Source organism: Pseudophryne corroboree, chromosome 2 (assembly GCF_028390025.1).
Source record: "Pseudophryne corroboree isolate aPseCor3 chromosome 2, aPseCor3.hap2, whole genome shotgun sequence".
Taxonomy (NCBI): Eukaryota; Metazoa; Chordata; class Amphibia; order Anura; family Myobatrachidae; genus Pseudophryne; species Pseudophryne corroboree.
Genome location: NC_086445.1, coordinates 514865867 through 514879593, shown reverse-complemented (window position 1 = coordinate 514879593; position 13727 = coordinate 514865867). Strand labels below are relative to the sequence as shown.

The 13727-nt window shown below is 48.4% G+C and overlaps 1 protein-coding gene across 2 annotated transcripts in view; it reads right to left on the bottom strand.

The window, feature by feature from the left end:
• The window catches only part of PITHD1 (PITH domain containing 1), a 97595-nt gene that overhangs the window by 53664 nt on the left and 30204 nt on the right, over positions 1 to 13727 (bottom strand). The gene's annotated exons all lie outside the window — the stretch shown is intronic.

The following is a 13727-nucleotide window of genomic DNA, read 5'->3' as shown; positions in this document are numbered from 1 at the left end:
AAGGAGCCTCTGAAAAGATGGCTCACAACAAGAATAACCCGATTTTTGTAACAATAACTATGTACAAGTATTGCAGACAATCCGCACTTGGGATGGGCGCCCAGCATCCACTACGGACTACGAGAAATAGAATTATCGGTAAGTAAATTCTTATTTTCTCTAACGTCCTAAGTGGATGCTGGGGACTCCGTCAGGACCATGGGGATTATACCAAAGCTCCCAAACGGGCGGGAGAGTGCGGATGACTCTGCAGCACCGAATGAGAGAACTCCAGGTCCTCCTCAGTCAGGGTGTGCCCCTGACCAAGTAGCAGCTCGGCAAAGTTGTAAAGCCGAGACCCCTCGGGCAGCCGCCCAAGATGAGCCCACTTCCTTGTGGAATGGGCTTTTACTGATTTTGGCTGTGGCAAGCCTGCCACAGAATGTGCAAGCTGAATTGTACTACAAATCCAGCGAGCAATCGTCTGCTTAGAAGCAGGAACACCCATCTTGTTGGGTGCATACAGGCTAAACAGCGAGTCAGATTTTCTGACTCCAGTCGTCCTGGAAACATATTTTCAGGGCCCTGACAACGTCAAGTAACTTGGAGTCCTCCAAGTCCCTAGTAGCCGCAGGTACCACAATAGGTTGTTTCATGTGAAAAACAGAAAACACCTTAAGGAGAAATTGAGGACGAGTCCTCAATTCTGCCCTGTCAGAATGAAAAATTAAGTAAGGGCTTTTATATGATAAAGCCGCCCATTCTGACACACGCCTGGCTGAAGCCAGGGCTAATAGAATCTTCACCTTCCATGTGAAATATTTTAATTCCACAGTGGTGAGTGGATCAAACCAATGTGACTTTAGGAAACTCAAAACAACATTGAGATCCCAAGGTGCCACTGGGGGCACAAAAAGGAGGCTGTATATGCAGTACCCCTTTTACAAACGTCTGAACTTCAGGCACTGAAGCCAGTTCTTTCTGGAAGAAATTCGACAGGGTCGAAATTTGAACCTTAATGGACCCTAATTTTAGGCCCATAGACAGTCCTGTTTTCAGGAAATGTAGGAAACGACCCAGTTGGAATTCCTCTGTAGGGACCTTCTTGGCCTCACACCACGCAACATATTTTCGCCAAATGCGGTGAAAATGTTTTGCGGTTACATCCTTCCTGGCTTCGACCAGGGTAGGGATGACTTCATCTGGAATGCCCTTTCAGGATCCGGCGTTCAACTGCCATGCCGTCAAACGCAGCCGCGGTAAGTCTTGGAACAGACAAGGCCCCTGCTGGAGCAGGTCCTCTCTTAAAGGTAGAGGCCACGGTTCTTCCGTGAGCATCTCTTGAAGTTCCGGGTACCAAGTCCTTCTTGACCCATCCGGAACCACGAGTATCGTTCTTACTCATCTCCTTCTTATGATTCTCAGTACTTTTGGTATGAGATGCATAGGAGGGAACACATACCCTGACTGGTACACCCACAGTGTTACCAGAGCATCCACCGCTATTGCCTGAGGGTCCCTTGACCTGGCGCAATATCTGTCTAGTTTTTTGTTCAGGCGGGACGCCATCATGTCCACCTTTGGTTTTTCCCAACGGTTTACAATCATGTGGAAGACTTCCCGCTGAAGTCCCCACTCTCCCGGGTGGAAGTTATGCCTGCTGAGGAAGTCTGCTTCCCAGTTTTCCACTCCCGGAATTAACACTGCTGAGAGTGTTATCACATGATTTTTCGCCCAGCGAAGAATCCTTGCAGTTTCTGCCATTTCCCTCCTGCTTCATGTGCCGCCCTGTCTGTTTACGTGGGCGACTGCCGTGATGTTGTCCCACTGGATCAATACCGGCTGACCTTGAAGCAGAGGTCTTGCTAAGCTTAGAGCCTTGTAAATTGCCCTTAGCTCCAGTATATTTATGTGGAGAGAAGTCTCCAGACTTGATCACACTCCCTGGAAATTTTTTCCTTGTGTGACTGCTCCCCAGCCACTCAGGCTGGCATCCGTGGTCACCAGGACCCAGTCCTGAATGTCGAATCTGCGGCCCTTTCATAGATGAGCACTCTGCAGCCACCGCAGAAGAAAACACCCTTGTCCTTGGAGACAGGGTTATCCGCTGATGCATCTGAAGATGCGATCCGGACCATTTTCCCAGCAGATTCCACTGAAAGGTTCTTGCGTGAAATCTACCGAATGGGATCGCTTTGTAAGAAACCACCATTTTTCACAGGACCCTTGTGCAATGATGCACTGATACTTTTCCTGGTTTTAGGAGGTTCCTGACTAGCTCGGATAACTCCCTGGCCTTCTTCTCCGGGAGAAAACATCCTTTTCTGGACTGTGTCCAGAATCATTCCTAGGAACATTAGACGTGACGTCGGAAAAAGCTGCGATTTTGGAATATTTAGAATCCACTCATGCTGTCGTAGAACTACTTGAGATAGTGCTACTCCGACCGCCAACTGTTCTCTGGACCTTGCCCTTATCAGGAAAGCGTCCATATTTCTTTTAGGAAGAATCATCATTTCGGCCATTACCATGGTAAAGACCCGGGGTGCCGTGGACAGTCCAAACGGCAGCGTCTGAACTGATAGTGACAGTTCTGTACCACGAACCTGAGATACCCTTGGTGAGAAGGGCAAAATTTGGACATGTAGGTAAGCGTCCCTGATATCCAGTGACACCATATCGTCCTGGTTCGCTATCACTGCTCTGAGTGACTCCATCTTGATTTGAACCCTTGTATGTAATTGTTCAAATCTTTTAGATCTCACCGAGCCGTTTGGCTTCAGTACCACAATATAGTGTGTAATAATACCCCTTCCCTTGTTGTAGGAGGGGTACTTTGATTATCACCTGCTGGGAATACAGCCTGTGAATTTTTTCCCAATACTGCCTCCCTGTCGGAGGGAGACGTTGGTAAAGCAGACTTCAGGAACTTGTGAGGGGAAGACGTCTCGAATTTCCAATGTACACCTGGGATACTACGTGTAGGATCCAGGAGTCCACTTGCGAGTGAGCCCACTGCGTGCTGAAACTTTTGAGATGACCCCCCACCGCACCTGAGTCCGCTTGTATGGCCCCAGCGTCATGCTGCGGACTTGGCAGAAGCTGTGGAGGACTTCTGTTCCTGGGAATGGGCTGCCTGCTGCAGTCTTCTTCCCTTTCCTCTAACCCTGGGCAGATATGACTGGCCTTTTGCCCGCCTGCCTTTTTGGGTACGAAAGGACTGAGACTGAAAAGACTGTGTCCTTTTCTGCTGAGATGTGACTTAGGGTAACAAAAGTGGATTTTCCAGCTGTTGCCATGGCCACCAGGTCCGATGGACCGCCCCTTTATACGGCAATACTTCCATGTGCCGTCTGGAATCTGCATCACCTGACCACTGTCGTGTCTATAAACATCGTCTGGCAGATATGGACATCACATCTACTCTTGATGCCAGAATGCAAATATCCCTCTGCGCATCTCGCATATATAGAAATGCATCCTTAAAATGCTCTATAGTCAATAAAATATTGTTCCTGTCAAGGGTATCAATATTTTCAGTCAGGAAATCCGACCAAGCCCCCCCAGCGCTGCACATCCAGGCTGAGGCGATTGCTGGTCGTAGTATAACACCAGTATGTGTGTATATACTTTTTAGGATATTCTTCAGCTTCCTATCAGCTGGCTCCTTGAGGGCGGCCGTATCTGGAGACGGTAACGCCACTTGTTTTTATAAGCGTGTGAGCGCCTTATCCACCCTAAGGTGTGTTTCCCAACTCGCCCTCACTTCTGGCGGGAAAGGGTATACCTCCAATAATTTTCTATCGGAGGAAACCCACGTATCATCACACACTTTAATTTATCTGATTCAGGAAAAACTACAAGTAGATTATTCCCACCCTACATAATACCCTTATTTGTGGTACTTGTAGTATCAGAAATATGTAACACCTCCTTCATTGCCCTTAACATGTAACGTGTGGCCCTAAAGGAAAATACGTTTGTTTCTTCACCGTCGACACTGAAGTCAGTGTCCGTGTCTGTGTCGACCAACTGAGGTAAATGGGCGTTTTTACAAGCCCCTGACGGTGTCTGAGACGCCTGGACAGGTACTAATTTGTTTGCCGGCCGTCTCATGTCGTCAACCGACCTTGCATCGTGTTGACATTATCACGTAATTCCTAAATAAGCCATCCATTCCGGTGTCGACTCCCTAGAGAGTGACATCACCAATACAGGCAATTTGCTCCGCCTCCTCACCAACATCGTCCTCCTACATGTCGACACACACGTACCGACACACAGCACACACACAGGGAATGCTCTGATAGAGGACAGGACCCCACTAGCCCTTTGGGGAGACAGAGGGAGAGTTTGCCAGCACACACCAAAAACGCTATAATTATACAGGGACAATCCCTTATACAAGTGTTTTCCCTTATAGCATTTTCACATATGTAATCATATCGCCAAATAAGTGCCCCCCCTCTCTGTTTTAACCCTGTTTCTGTAGTGCAGTGCAGGGGAGAGCCTGGGAGCCTTCCTCACAGCAGAGCTGAGCAGGAAAATGGCGCCGTGTGCTGAGGAGAATAGGCCCCACCCCCTAAAACGGCGGGCTCTTCTCCCGGAGTTTGTGAGATCTGGCAGGGGTTAAATACATCCATATAGCCTCAAGGGCTATATGTGATGTATTTTAGCCATAAAAAAGGTATAATACATTGCTGCCCAGGGCGCCCCCCCCCAGCGCCCTGCACCCTCAGTGACCGCTGGTATGAAGTGTGCTGACAACAATGGCGCACAGCTGCAGTGCTGTGCGCTACCTTATGAAGACTGAAAGTCTTCTGCCGCCTGTTTCTGGACCTCTGGACCTCTTCAACTTCGGCATCTGCAAGGGGGGTCGGCGGCACGGCTCCGGGACGAACCCCAGGGTGAGACCTGTGTTCCGACTCCCTCTGGAGCTAATGGTGTCCAGTAGCCTAAGAAGCAAATCCATCCTGCACGCAGGTGAGTTTACTTCTCTCCCCTAAGTCCCTCGTAGCAGTGAGCCTGTTGCCAGCAGGACTCACTGAAAATAAAAAACCTAACTTAAACTTTTATTCTAAGCAGCTCAGGAGAGCCACCTAGATTGCACCCTTCTCGGCCGGGCACAAAAATCTAACGGAGGCTTGGAGGAGGGTCATAGGGGGAGGAGCCAGTGCACACCACCTGATCCTAAAGCTTTTATTATTGTGCCCTGTCTCCTGCGGAGCCGCTAAACCCCATGGTCCTGACGGAGTCCCCAGCATCCACTTAGGACGTTAGAGAAATTCCTGTTTTCACACCACAAGACCTATTTTTTCCAAATACGGTGGTAATGTTTAGATGTTACCCCTTTCCTAGCTTGGATCAGGGTTGGAATAACCTTGTTCGAAATGCCTTTCCAGGCTAAAATCTGACATTCAACTTCCATGCCGTCAAACGTATCCGCGGTAAGTCTTGATAGACGAACGGCCCCTGTTGCAGAATATCCTCTCGTAGAGGTAGAGGCCACAGGTCCTTCAGGAGCAACTTCAGTAGATTCGCGTACAAGGCCCTTCTCGGCCAATCTAGAGCAATGACAATCGCTTGAACCTTTTCCATTTTTATTCTTTTGAGAATTCTTGGGATCAGTGGAAGAGGTGGGAACACGTAAACCATCTGGTAAACCCATGGAGTCACCAGAGCGTACACAGCCACTGCTTGTGGGTCCCTCGACCTGGAACAATAGCGCTTTAGCTTCTTGTTGAGACAAGATGCCATCATGTCTATCTGTGGAATTCCCCACCGACTTGTCAAGGACTCGAACACCTGCGGGTGAAGGCTCCACTCTCCTGGATGGAAGTCGTGCTGAGGAAGTCCGCTTCCCAGTCGTCTATTCCCAGAATGAAGATTGCCGACAGCGCCACCACGTGTCTTTCTGCCCAGAGGACAATTTTTGTCACCTCTGACATTGCAGCTCTGCTCTTCGTTCCACCCTGTCGGTTTATGTACGTTACAGACCTCACATTGTCCGACTGAACCTGAATGGCTTGATCTTGAAAGAAGATGCGATGCCTGTAGAAAGGCGTTGTACAGTGGAGGCAAAAAAGTATTTGGACAGCCACCGTTTGTGCTAGTTGACCCACTTAAAAAGATGCGAGAGGTCTGTAATTTCCATCATATGTACACTTCAACTGTGAGAGGCAGAATCTGAGAAAAAAAACACAGGACATTGTATGATTTTTAAACAATTTACTTGTATATTCTTGTGGAAAATAAATATTTGGACACCTACCAAGCAGCAAGATTTCTGGCTCTCACAGACCTGTTACTTCTTCTTTAAGAAGCTCTTCTATCCTACACTCGTTACCTGTATTAATGGCACCTGTTTGAACTGGTTATCTGTATAAAAGACACCTGTCCACACCCTCAAACAGTCATACTGCTACCTGTACACCATGACCAAGACCAGAGAGCTGTCTAAGGACACCAGGGACAAAATTGTAGAGCTGCACAAGGCTGGGATGAGCTACTCAACAATAGGCAAGCAGCTTGGTGAGAAGAGATCAACTGTTGGAGCAATTATTAAAAAATAGAAGAAATACAAGATCACTGACAATCTCCCTCGACCTGGGGCTCCATGCAAGATGCAAGATCTCACCTCGTGGGGTATCAATTATCTTGAGAACGGTGAGTAATCAGCCCAGAACTACACGGGGGGACCTGTTCAATGACCTCAAGAGAGCTGGGACCACAGTCACAAAGGTTACCATTAGCAACACACTACGTCGTCATGGAATGAAATCCTGCAGCACCTGAAAGGTCCCCCTGCTTAAGCCAGCACATGTCAAGGTCCGTCTAAAGTTTGCCAGTGACCATCTGGATGATCCAGAGGAGAATTGGGAGAATGTAATGTGGTCAGTTGAGAGCAAAATCAAACTTTTTGGTATAAACTCCACTAGCCGTGTATGGAGGGAGAAGAATGATGAATGGCATCCCAAGAACATCATACTCACTGTGAGGCATGGGGGTGGAAACATCATGCTTTGGGGCTGCTTTTCTGCAAAGGGTACAGGATGACCGATCCGTATTAAGGAGAGGATGAATGGGGCCATGTACTGTGAGATTTTGGGCAAAAACCTCCTTCCCTCAGTAAGAGCATTGAGATGGGACGTGGCTGAGTCTTCCAGCATGACAATGACCCCAAACACACCGCCTGGGCAACTAAGGAGTGGCTCTGTAAGAAGCATTTCAAGGTCCTGGAGTGGCCTAGCCAGTCTCCAGACCTCAACCCAATAGAAAATCCTTGGAGGGAGTTGAAAGTCTGTGTTGCCAGGTGACAGCCCCAAAACATGACAGATCTAGAGAAGATCTGCATGGAAGAGTGAGCCAAAATACCTTCTACAGTGTGCGCAAACCTGGTCAAGAACTACAGGAAACGGTTGACCTCTGTAATTGCCAACCGAGGTTATATTACAAAGTATTGAGTTAAACTTTTTGATTGTCCAAATATTTATTTTCCGTAAGAATATACAAATAAAATTGTTTAAAGATCATACAATGTGATTTCCTGTTTTTTTTCTTCAGATTCTGTCTTTCACAGTTGAAGTGTACCTATGATGGAAATTACAGACCTCTCATCTTTTTAAGTGGGTCAACTTGCACAATCGGTGGCTGTCCAAATAGTTTTTTGCCCCACTGTATATGGCCCTTAATTCCAGAATGTTGATCGGAAGAATAGCTTCTTGACTTGACCATTTCCCTTGGAACTGTTCCCCTTGGGTGACTGCTCCCCAACCTCTGAGGCTTACGTCCATAGTTAAAAGAATCCAATTTTGAATCCCGAACCGTCTGGAGCCACCATTGAAGAGAAATCCTGGCTTTTGGCGACAGACGTATCCTCTGGTGCAAGTGAAGATGTGATCCGGACCATTTGTCCAACTGATCCAGCTGGAGTGGCCTGGCATGAAACCGTCCGTACTACAGAGCCTCGTAAGGGGCGACCCTCTTCCCCAGAAGGCGAATGCACAAATGCACCGATATCCGGGTTGGTTTTAGGACATCCCGCACCATTGACTGGATTACCAATGCCTTTTCTAAGGGAAGGAACACCTTTTGTTCCTCCGTATCCAGGATCATTCCTAGGAACAGAAGCCTCCGTGTTGGTTCCAGGTGGGATTTTGGCAAGTTCAGTTTCCACCTGTATTCCTGGAGAAGTCTGGTTGAGAGGGCAATGCTGTCCAACAAGCTCTCCCTGGAAGGCGCTTTTATCAGCAGGTCGTCCAGGTATGGTATGATGTTTACTCCCTGTTTGCAGAGGAGAAACATCATCTCTGCCATCACCTTGGTGAAAACCCTCGGTGCCGTGGAGAGGCCAAATGTCAGGGCCGGAAACTGGTAGTGAGAGTCCTGCAGGGCAAACATTAAATAAGGCTGATGAGGTGGCCAAATCAGAATGTGTAGGTACGCATCCTTGATGTCGAGAGACAACAGGAATTCCCCCTTCTCCAGACCCGAGATCACCGCTCTCAGAGACTCCATCTTGAATTTGAACACTCGTAAGTACGGGTTCAGTGACTTGAGGTTTAAAATGGGCCTTACCGAACAGTCTGGTTTCGGTACTACAAACAGGTTGGAATAATAACCCTCGTTTTGTAGGTGTAGTGGAACAGGAACAATGACCGGAGTCTGTACCGGTGTTTGAATCGCTGCCTGCAAAGTCAAACCTGCTTCTGGAGAAGCTGGTAAGCCAGAATTTAAGAATCTGGGAGGTGGGAGTTCCTAAAATTCCAGTCTGTATCCCTGTGCAATAAGCTCTTTGACCCAGGGATCTTGACATGATGTCACCCATATGTGACTGAAATAACGTAACCGGGCTCCCACCTGCCTGTCTTCCAGGCAGTGCGGACCACAGTCATGCTGAAGGCTTTGAGGAAGCAGATGCGGAGGTCTGCTCCTGAGAACCTGCAGCAGCGGGTTTTCTGGGTTTACTTTTACCGCCTCGGAAGGTTGTAGAAGAACCCTTGGATTTTCCTTTAAATTTTGCAGTCCGAAAGAACTGCAGAGTTGGAGCAGAATAGGTTTTCCTAGTTGGGGTTGCTGCGGAAGGAAGGTATGGAGACTTACCCGCCGTAGCTTTGGATATCCATGTATCCAGTTCATCTCTAAAAAGAGCCTCATCCGTGAATGGCAGGCTTTCCACGTCTTTCCTGGAATCCGCAGTCCACTGGCGTAGCCACAAGCCTCTACGTGCAGACACTGCCATAGCAGTGGTGCGTGCGCTGAGCAAACCAGTTTCCTTTAAGGCCTCCACCATAAAGTTAGCAGAATCCTGAATGTGCTGGAGAAGTAAAATAATCTCCCCCCTGGGTAAGTAATCTAAGCAGTCAATTAGGTTACTTGACTATTTAGCAATGGCCCTAGTGATCCATGCACAAGCAATAGTGGGTCTCTGGGCCACCCCAGCCGCAGTGTATAAAGATTTGAAAGTGGTCTCAATCTTGCGGTTAGCTGCGTCCTTTAAGGACGCGGCCCCGGGAACCGGTAAGACTATCTTACGCGACAACCTGGACACTGATGCGTCCACAATCGGCGGGTTTTCCCATTTCTTCCTATCCTCTGCAGGAAAGGGAAAGGAAGAAATCAGCCTTTTAGGGATCTGAAACTTTTTGTCAGGATTAACCCACATCTCTTCAAACAGGCATTTAATTCCTTTGAAGCGGGGAAAGTAGCTGAGGATTTCTTTTTAGTGTTAAAATAAGATTCCTCTTCTACATCTTCAGTCTTGTCAGTAATATGTAGGACAGATCTGAAAGTCACAATGAGGTCCTGTATACCCTGTGACAGGAAAGCACCCCCCCCCCCCCCCACCACCACTCGCATCCACTTCACCCTTCTCTGGATCCGACGTGTCGGGATCAGTATAACCCTGCATGATTTGGTCAGAGTACACTTTTGTGGGCAAATGGCGAGAGTGTGGGGCACAGGCATGGGAGCTGAATCTCTATTTATCAGGTCATCCATAGACTGCCGTAAGAATTTTGTCTCATTCTCAGCATGAGACAGCTTAGTAGAAATATTTGAAATCATCCCTTTAATGGAGGCCAACCATGGGGGTTCAGCCTCACTGGACTGGGAGTGAACACTATCCTGAGTACAGGGTAGTGAGTCCCCAGGGGATGAGACATTCCGCTGTACAAGACACACAGTCCCTGGACATGATTGTAAAGGGACACCCACACACACACATAGACACTAGTGAAAACTCAGTATATCTAGGCAGGGTCCTCAGAGAGACACAGAAATCAGAGCCAGCCACACAGCACCCCTTCTAGCAAGGTAAAAACTAGCTGGTTCGCACAGAAATAAGCATCTTAGTAGTTCTAATCTTAAACTTGCTCCCCCCCCCCCCCCCCCCCTTTAGCCTGTATGAGCTGCAGAGGGACATGGCGCTGGAGAGCTGTAGGATCCGCTCTGAGTGAAGCCCCACCCCCTGTAATGGCGCACGGCTTTCCACATTTTTTTTATACTGGCCCGGAGGTAAAAAAAATGGTCTAACCAAAAGTTAAAACCCCTGTTAGTACGTCGTGGCCAGTGTGGGCATCAGCGGAGGCTCAGCGCGCCCCTCACAGTGGGACACATTGTCAGTGTGTGTCTGTCTGAGCCCCCTGAAGCGCAGCCTGCAGTCAGAGCTGCGCTCCAGCCATTGTGCCGCCATTCCCGCCAGCGCCCCGCTAACCGGGACGCCGGCGTTATACTCGCCACTCTTCATCTTCCGGCTCTGTTAGGGGGTGGCAGCGTGCTGTGGGAGGGTACGCAGCGCTGTGGTGTGGCTTGCAAATAGCTCCCTCAGGAGCTCAGTGTCCTGTCAGCAGAGAAACGGGACCATTAACGGAAGTTGAGCCGTTCTCCCCCCTAAGTCCAACGAAGCAGTCAGGCTGCTGCCAAACAGCCCTGACTGGAAATAGCAAACATTTAAAATAAAATTAGAAAACTCTTCAAGCGTGACCGGCTCCTCCGGGCACATTTTCTAAACTGAGTCTGAGGGGCATAGAGGGAGGAGCCAACCCACACTATTGATTTCTTAAAGTGCCCATGGCTCCTAGTGGACCCGTCTATACCCCATGGTACTAATGTGGACCCCAGTATCCTCTAGGACGCAAGAGAAATACACTTTGTACATTGCTGCTTAAATATACCCCGAGCCTGTGCCCTGCACAGGCTCCACATACTCAGACACTGCAGTGTCTCATAATAGAAATATATATATATATATATATATATATATATATATATATATATATATACATACATACATACATACATACATACATACATACATACATACATACATACATACATACATACATACATACATACATACATACATACATACATACATACACACACATACATACATAGCTTTTAAATACATTGTCGTTTTGCTTTTACTGTGCCCAGGGCTCAGCGCTGGGCTCCCTTAGCCCTGCAGCCTGGCTGCTAGGGCTCTCAGTGCTGGAGATATGGGGGGGGGGGGGCTGGCTTCCCCCATCCTCCAGCCTGCCTGTACACCGCCGGCCACTGTGGTCCAGGCAGTGGGCTCTCCCTGTCCCCCCAGTGCGGCACTCACTTGTTGGCCTCGCCGCAAGGTGCGGCACACCTTCCTCCAGAAGCCTGGCACGCTTGTTACGGCCTCTGTGTCTCTCTGGAGCGCTGACACACCCCCTACACCCGGCACCCTACACACCCCTCCGACACATAGGGAGCCGGCTAGCCCGGTCCCCCGTCCAGCTCCCTGCAGCCCAGAACGCTCGTCCTGGCTGCCACCTCCGTAATGCTGAGGCGCGCTCCCGGCCCCCAGCGGCGGCACACTCCGAGCGCTGCAGCGGAAGCTGTTCTCCCGGCTGCAGCGGCTCCCCCTTCTCCCCCGGCGCACACACATGCCAGCACGCCCTCACTACCACAGTCGCCGGAGAGATCCAGGACCGCGGTGCACACAAAAAAGTTATTTTTTTTTTACATTTCAAACACTCCGCGCCCTTAAAATTTTAAAGATGGCGCCTAGCGCCAGTACACTATTAAGAGTGGCAACAAGCGCCTATTGTCCTGTAAAATGGCGCCGGGCAGCTGAGGGTTAACCCCTTCAGCGCCACGGACACCATTGTCCACGTGGTAGAGGGGGTCTTCGGCCACAGTTGGACATGGCGTCTAAACCACCAACCAAAACCACAATAATATATGTTATGGCTCAGGGGTGTGCGACACATATTTGGGAATGTACAATCAACCCGGAGCAGTGGTATATTAAGATCATGGGAAAATGTCCTGAAGGAAAATTCTAAGGAGATGGCGGAATCCCGTAAGAAACAATAGAATGGGCCGCCGGTTTCGCAAAAACTATGGAATTCCTCATTAGGCTTACTTCACCGGCACAGGTGGAAAAACCTGTACGCAAATTTGTAAAGAGACCTCCTCCTATCCTGCAAGAATAGTAGTAGGAGGAAGGTCTCCTGGTAAATGAGGAGAGAAAATTGGTTGAGGAGATACTGAATGGTAGTCCTCTGGAAGAGAATTCAGAGGTAAAAAGGGGCTAGAATCCCTTATTGAGGATGTTAAACAGGTACTTAATTTCATTTCATATAGGAAGAAATTAAGGAGCCTGAAGTAATGATCTGTATCTGTTTGAATCACAGACACCGCAAAGGGCAGTGTTTCCAATTCCTCAGACGTTTTAAGATCAGATGGGAAAGGCATGTAAGCAGCCTGATCGACGCTTCCAATTGCATCAAAATGTTTACTGTTAATTACCCCTTGTCTAGGGGAGTAATGTCCAAATGGATAGTACCATCGACTATGGATGCTTCGTTAGCTAGACTGTGAAAAAATTTTTTTTTTTTTAAATATTACAATACCAAACGTGCATACACTTAAAGATGTATCAGATCACAAGTTCGATACAGCCCTTAAATCTATCACAGAGACCTGCCATGTGAGGTGCATGGGTCATAAGGCTATTGTCGCTTGACCAGGACACATAGTTCAAACTGTTGCGGAGGACAATAGTCCGGAAAGAGATAGGCTAGCGGAGCATATCCGAAAGTCAGCCACTTACATTTGTCAAGTCACAAAACATGCTAGTAGGTAAGCGTCATGCATTTCAGCTTTGGCAAAATCGAAAGTACAAACAAAGCGTCAGACTTCTTACTAAAATTCGTGTCCTGAACATAGACCCATAAGGTTCTGACCACATCTAAAGACAAGTCCTCCTCTGGCAATCCTTGGAAGAAGGGGACCACACTCGGCTGGTTTATGTGGCATATATTTCTTGGGGTAACAGAGTTCCTTTTCGGGTAGGTGCTCATACCAGTAGGAGCTTCATGGGCTGCGGCTAGAGGAGCTTCCACTACCCAATTTCTCATACGTCCTAGAGGATGCTGGGGTCCATTTCATGACCATGGGGTATAGACTGTTCCGCAGGAGCCATGGGCACTTTAAGACTTTTCAAGGGTGTGAACTGGCTCCTCCCTCTATGCCCCTCCTCCAGACCTCAGTTTTAGAAATGTGCCCAGGCAGACTGGATGCACTCCACAGGAGCTCTACTGAGTTTCTCTGAAAAGACTTATGTTAGGTTTTTTATTTTCAGGGAGAACTGCTGGCAACAGTCTCCCTGCTTCGTGGAACTGAGGAGGCAGAAGTAGGAACCAACTTCCTAAAGAGTTTCATGGCAGGTGAGTGTTAGAAGACAGATCTTCAATCAAGAAAGTGACGGCTAA